We start from the raw sequence: 7,433 nt of genomic DNA, 5'->3' as shown, positions 1-7,433 counted from the left end.
AGTAAACTGCCGGAGTTAAATGAAATAAACCTGTCACAGAAGGATAAATACTGCATGATTCTATTTGTATAATGTATCTAAAACAGTCACACTTAGAAATCAGAGAGTAGCATGGTGGTTGCCAGGGAGCAAGGAGGGGACAGAAGAGGATGGCTAAATAAAAGACAAGGTAAATAAATTCTAGAGACTGGCTCTACTGTGTTATACACTTAAAATATTTTTAAGAGGGTAGAAATATAAAATTTAATTTTTTAAACTGTCAATACCAAAAAAATAATGAATAAAATTATCTGAAAACTATGATACACTGATAGGTACAAGAAAACAAAATAATGGCATACACAAAGGTATTAAGAATAAATTGAAGAATAAAGAATAATCTTAAGATATATGTCCTTTGTGATGTGATGTTTGGAGAAGAAATAAATATACAAAATGTGTGTATTAGTTTCTTATTGCTGCTATAACAAACGACCACAAATTCAGTGGCTTAAAACAACATGAATTTATTCTCAGAGTTCTGGAAGTCTTAAGTTCAAATGAACCTTACACAGTAAAACGAAGTTGTTAGGAGGGGTTTCTTTGGAAGCACTCAAAGACAACTCATTTCCTTGCCTTTCTCCAACTTCTAAAGCTTGCCCACTCCTGGGCTCGGGGCCCAGTCCTCTTTCCAAGCGCCTGTTTCCATGCTCACATCTCCCGGCGCTGTAGTCAAATCTCCTCAGCCTCCCTCTCCCAAGAACACTTGTATTTACGCTGGGTGCACAGGCGTGCTCATCCCGTATCAGACCGTCAAGTCACTCATATCTGCAAATTCCTTTTAACCATTGAAAGTAATATATTCACAAACTTTAGGGATTGGGATATGCACATCTTTGTGGGAAGGAAGGCTGAATAGTGTCTTCCTTTTTTACTTATCTATGTACATAAATAAATGACTGGGAAATATCCAGTGTGATATTAGCAGTTTTTCTGGGTTAAAGAATTATTAGCAATTTTAATTTGTCTTATTTGTCTCTTTCCTAGATTAAACATGCATTGCTTCCATAATTGGGCCTAAAAAGGAGATTTTTAAAAGGGGTGCTCAGAGGGTATTTTTCTTTTGATCTTTGACATGCTTTTCAAATGATTTACACTTATGTATTAGGTAATTAGATTTATATGTCTATATATCTGTCCAAAAATGGCATATCTCATTTCTAATTCCCTTACTTCTTAAGTATAGGCCAAAACAAAAACAAAAACATGTAAAATAATCCATCTCTCTTGCTAGTCTTCTATGACTAGAGTAAACCAAGGGTTGAGTTCAGTATGCAGTAGCAAATGTTTTAGGTAATTCAGTCAGTACTGGACTAGAAGCAATGGATTAAAAAAAAAAAAGTGGCTGCTAATTATTGCAAAGAATTAATAACACATTATATACAATATTAAGGTCATGAATAAAACACACCATCAAAAACAGGAGTTTATGCAAACAGAATATCAAGAAAACAAGCCTTGAACATGTACAAAATATTTAAGGAGGTCAGATATTATACCAAACTAATGATTAATTGGTAATGATAACTGGAAATGATGACTACAAATTTAAATGCTGCAACAAAAATCTTTTGAAACAGAACTTGAACTATAAACAAAGTTTCTGAGGACATTATATATGTGAGGTGAAAAAGCAAATAGTATTTGTTTTATTTTTTCAACAAAAGCTGCATGAACTCATGTATTTTCTATGAAAATAGTATATAGCATACATTGGAAACAGCTATAGAATCTGAGATGCAGGAAGGCAAACCTCAGGTTCACAAATGAAAGTGATCTTGATTTGTGTATGCTAAATCAAGGATACTGGTCATACAAATTTTAGCTCACTTGAGAACCAGGATAATTATTATATAAATTTTGTATTGTTTCAGAAGTTTTTAATTTGGCTATTCTGAGAAAAACTGACACTTTACTATTTGCTCTGTCACCAGCTGATATTGTGTCTCACTTTTAATTGAGCATCATCCACAGGATTTGGGGAGATCTCACTGCAATCACTCATTCACTGACTGGGTTATGTAGGTTAACTAACCTCAGTGAAATCGGACGGTGCAGTGGGGATATTAAACTGCCTGTCTCACAGGATTACTCTATGGGTTAAACATAATTATGCTCGTGTGTATGTAGCTTAGAAGAGACTGTCTCCTAAAATGAAGGCATTCAATAAATGTTATTTCACTTTCCGTATTCACTATATTGGCTCTGATGAATTCTATAAATTTGTTTTGATGTTTATTTATTTTTGAGAGAGAGACAGAGCACGAGCTGGGGAGGAGCCGAGAGAGAGGGAGACACAGAATCCGAAGCAGGCTCTAGGATCTGAGCTGTCAGCACAGAGCCCGACGCGGGTGAAAGAATTCTAAAAACTTTCAAAAATCAAACAGATTCTCACATGTATAGTTATATGCAATTAAATATATGGTCACTAATATATGAGTTCATGATCTTATATACTTGGTTCTATGTAGTTTCACTGTAAGCATCTTTGCCACAAGCATTTTTGTTGCATAACTAATTGGCCATAATGCAGATTTGCCATAAAAGATAAAAAAATTAACTAGTGACAGTTTGGTTTGACAGCCTTTTTGTAATTTTCTCAACTGGTGACAGTTTGGTTTCATTTCTCCATTGATGCAGTGGTCTCATTTTAAATCTTAGCCCTCATAATGGTCTATACACTGAACCTGCATTTTCCACAGAACTTTGGGAAGGCAATCAATGGACAGAACTTTGGGAAGGCAATCAATGGACAAGTCAGCAAGAACAAATAAGTGTAGAACACTTTGAAACACAATATAGAGTCCAATTACCAATATGCATCCTAGTATTTAGAAATTGATATTCCTCTTTTTTATTTTTTTAAGTTTATTTATTTTTGAGAGAGAGCGAGAGCGAGAGTGAGAGCGAGAGCGAGAGCGAGAGAGAGAGAGCATGAGTAGGGGAGGAGCAGAGAGGGAGAGAGACGCAGAATCCAAAGAAGGCTTCCAGGTTCTAAGCTGCACAGAGCCTGACGCGGGGCTCGAATTCACAAACCGTTGAGATCATGACCTGAGCCGAAGTTGGACGCTTAAACGACTAAGCCACCCAGGTGTCCTTCTTTTTTAATTTTTTTAAGTGTATTTATTTTTGAGAGAGAGAGAGAGAGAGAGCAAGTGCTCCCTCTTAACGAGGAAGATAATTTTAGCAAAAAAGAAAAGATGTGATGCGAAATGAGGAAACAAATCAACAAGCAAAAAAATGTATAAAAGCATGAACAAAATACTTTTCAAACAAGTACTTAAGTACAACCAGCAAAATAAAATCAGTTATTTGCACAATACTGCCATGAATCTGCATATATTTTAAATGTGTTCAAATGTTTTATATTTCACAAAAGTTTTTAATTTTGTTATTAACTTTCACGTTTCATTATGCCCTTTTAAATGAATGTTCCTATTATACTTTTTGTGATTTTACCTTTTATAGCAAAATTAACTTACAGCCAATTAGTTACGTGCTGAAAATGCTTGCAGCAATGATGCTTATGATGAAAATATTGGACACATATATTTAGCAACCCTGGGGGTTTGGATAAAGGATGCACACAGACTTTGACAAAAATATCAAGGATCCAAATATTTTTTTTAATGTTTAGTTATTTATTTTGAGAGAGAGTGTGTGAGTGGAGGAGGGGCTGAAAGAGAGAGAAAAAGAGACAGAGACAGAGACAAAGAGAATCTCAAGCAAGGTCCACACTCAGCACAGAGCCTGACAAGGGGCTTGATCTCATGACCATGAAATCATGACCCAAACCAAAATCAGGAGTTGGACACTTAACTGACTAAGCCTCCCAGGCACCTCAAAGATCCAAATATTGGGGCGCCTGGGTGACTCAGCCAGTTAAGTGTCCGAATTCAGCTCAGGTCATGATCTTACAGTTTGTGGGTTCAAGCCCTGCGTTGGGCTCTGTGCTGACAGCTCAGAGCCTGGAGCCTGCTTTTGATTCTGGGTCTCCCCTTCTCTCTGCCCCTCCTCTGCTTGTGCTCTGTCTCTCTCTGTAGCTTGATAATAAATGTTAAAAGAAATTCTTAGACAAAGATGCAAATAGTAGCATTTAAACAGTAGCATTTGTATAAATACCTGTATTTGCCAACTGAGGCAACTGTTTAGTAAATGAAGAATTTGTGTGAACAGAAGTTCAAACATTCACATTCTCAGTGGTTCGTATTTTACATGTAGCTCCAGAAACAGGCCTCAGAAAATGAACTAAAATGCACTCTCTCAAGTGCTAGAGCCCTCATCAAGCTGACACACTGCAAGCAGACTGATTTTTTTTTAAATTAAAATGTAATATTTTAGTCTCCTCCTAACACCCTGTAATGGCTCCCGTTTTTCTTACAACAAAGGCCAAAATCCTCTCATGTTCTATAAAGCACTGCATGGTCTGGATGCTGCAAATCTCACATTCTCCTCCTGCCTCTGTTCACTTGGTGCTATGTGCTTCTCACACGCCACGTTCTTTCCAACCACACGCCTCTGCGCTTGCTGCTCCGCTGATTCTGTGTCACCCCCCGCCCTCCCCAGTCTCACTTGCAGGCCACTCCTCTATCAAGCCATCTTCGTATCAAAGCTCCTTCAAGCTCTTGCCTGACCCGTTCTACTTCCTGTCCCACAAATTACGTAAGATTCTCTTGTGATATATTCCTGAAGCTTCTATAATTCTCATTCAGAGTTCTTCTGACAATCACGTATCTAGGTAATTATATCACAGGAATAATATCTATTTTCCCTACAATTTTATAAGCATCAATGGAGCATAACCCATTTTGTTCACCATAATATCCTCAGAGTCCAACAAAGTAGTCAATAAATATACATTCAATTAATAAACAAAATTGAGTCAATTCCAATAATGGACAACTCTCTCCAAGCTCTAACAGTGTAACTCTTCAGTAAATAAATTAAGGAGGAAAAATATGTCACTCTTGTGAGTATTAAATGAAATAATTAATATTAAATTGTTTTCTGCATGAAAAACATTCAATAAATACTAGTTTTTCTTTGCTTGCCGAATAGTACTATCCTGCTTAAAATTATAAGATTCTTCTTCAGAGCCTCAAACACTGAGAATAATTCCAAAGATAACATCTGAAGGTTAAACATTTGCTAAATATGAGGGGAAAGAAATACACTTTGTTGTTACTCACACTCTGAAAAAGACTGATTCTGTGGCCTCGGATATACACCTAAATTCATTGGGTCTTACTTTTTTTTATTAATGAAAAAAAGAAGATTGATGATGATTACCAATGCTTACACATCACTGATTCTGATTTAGCAGCCTTCATATAATGCACCACGACTTTTTCAGAAGCCACCTTCATTTGCTTCATAGGATCTCCAAACAGCTAAACTATTATTCATTACTTTGTAATGACATATTGGAATCTGCATAGATTTTATTTGAAACAAATGTTTCATAGACTAAGTGGAAAAATAAATCTTGAGTCATTATTATTTAAATGAATGGCTGACGCTGAAAGTTGTTTAATGATGAATTGTACTGCTTTATGTAAATAAATTTAAATTTTTTTTAATGTTTTATTTCATTTTTGAGAGTGCAAGTGACAGTGTGAACAGGGGAGGGTCAGAGAGAGAGGGAGAAACAGAATCCTAAGACAGGCCCCAGGCTCTGAGCTAGCTGTCAGCACAGAGCCCAACGCCGGACTCGAACCCACGAACCGTGAGATCATGACCTGAGCTGAAGTCGGACGCTCAACCGACTGAGCCACTCAGGCACCCCAATAAATTTAAAAATTAATGTAAATTAGGGGCACCAAGGTGGGTTAGTCGGTTAAAGTGTCTGACTCTTGATTTCAGCTAAGGTCATGATCTCATAGCTCATGGGATTGAGCCCTATGTAGGGCTCTGCGCTCTCAGCCTGCTTGGGATTTTCTCTCTCTCTCTCTCTCAAATAAAAATACTTGCCCATACAGCCAGAATATATGCATATTGATAATTTCTATGTATCCTATCATTATGTATTTAGTTAAAGCCTGCCTAAACAGTTTCCTAAATATGGCTTCTACTAAGAGAAGGTCCTGAGCCCACACAATTTCATTCTATTTAATAAAAATCTACATTTACATAAATACATAAACAAGTGAGATAATTTCATACTGTGCGTTAGGCTGAGGGGACAAAATGTTATTGTAAGTCCATCTTAGGTAGGAGTGAACAGTAGCTAAAGTATCTGAGGCAGAAAAATGGAAATGCGAAAACCATGATCTAAAGTAAAGTTTAAGATATTTAAAAACAGATTCAGTCATTAAAAACTTTTATTTTAAAAAAATTACTCCCATACAAATTGCCCAATGTTCAGAAATTTAATCCTGGACTCTACTTAGTTCATTGATTCCTACGCCAACATGGGAACCGGTATTGTTAAAGTTACACTGTCTCTGAGTATCTATCAAGGGAGACTTTCTCACTATTTTTCTTTTTCATAATTTTTACTATATATTCTAAAAGTGTATTACTTAAAGTAAAATTTAAGGTAATTTTTTTTAATGTATATCCTTCAAAAAACTGAACTGAATGAAATTCTAGTTGGAGATTTATAATAGGTTTATGTATCAATTTTGGTTAAATATGATATTTTCATATGAAGACTTCTTATTTAAGAAAATGGTATGAATTTTTAAAAGTTTAGACCCTTTTTTATTTCCTTCAATATGGTTTTTCTATTTTATTCATATAAAAACACCTGATAGAATTTTATTACTAATTTTTGTTGCTCTAGGTTTTCTTTAGATTTTTACATGTTTTTTATTTATTTTTGAGAGACAGAGACAGCACAAGCAGGGGAGGGTCAGAGAGAGAGGGAGGTACAGAATCAGAAGCAGCCTCCAGACTCTGAGCTAGCTGTCAGCACAGAGCCCGATGCAGGGCTCGAACCCACAAACCGTGAGATCCTGACCTGAGCCGAAGTCAGACAACCGACTGAGCCACCCAGGCACCCCGTGTTACTCTAGTTTTCTGTGATTAAGAGTATGGACTATAGTCCCAGCATGCTGGATGGAAACTGGCTTTGCCATTTCCTAGCTGTGTGATTTTATAAAAATTAATCAAACTCTCTCTGCCTCTATTCCCTCAAACAAAAAGTATTGGTAACTAGCATACGCTTCTCATTTGAGGATTAAAAAAGCTAATAAATTTAAAAAGCTTAGACTGTATTGCCGTTTCACTTAACAGTATATAAAATGCTGTGTTGTGACAGGTATCAACTATCCATTAGATACTGAATCAATTTTTCTTAAGCACTACTAACTGCTTGCTTTTCTTGAAGCTAGATCATTCTGAAAATTTCCTGTTAGACCTATGAGTGCAAACATATGGTATCTGTCTTTCTC

The 7,433-nt window shown here is 36.1% G+C and overlaps 1 protein-coding gene across 1 annotated transcript in view; it reads right to left on the bottom strand.

The window, feature by feature from the left end:
• ATRNL1 (attractin like 1) overlaps window positions 1–7,433 on the bottom strand; it is a gene marked incomplete at its 5' end in the record, with an annotated part of 743,525 nt that overhangs the window by 484,213 nt on the left and 251,879 nt on the right. The gene's annotated exons all lie outside the window — the stretch shown is intronic.

This window comes from Suricata suricatta, chromosome 2 (assembly GCF_006229205.1).
Source record: "Suricata suricatta isolate VVHF042 chromosome 2, meerkat_22Aug2017_6uvM2_HiC, whole genome shotgun sequence".
NCBI lineage: Eukaryota > Metazoa > Chordata > Mammalia > Carnivora > Herpestidae > Suricata > Suricata suricatta.
The sequence above is the reverse complement of the archived record's forward strand: the minus strand, read 5'-3'. Positions and strand labels throughout refer to the sequence as shown.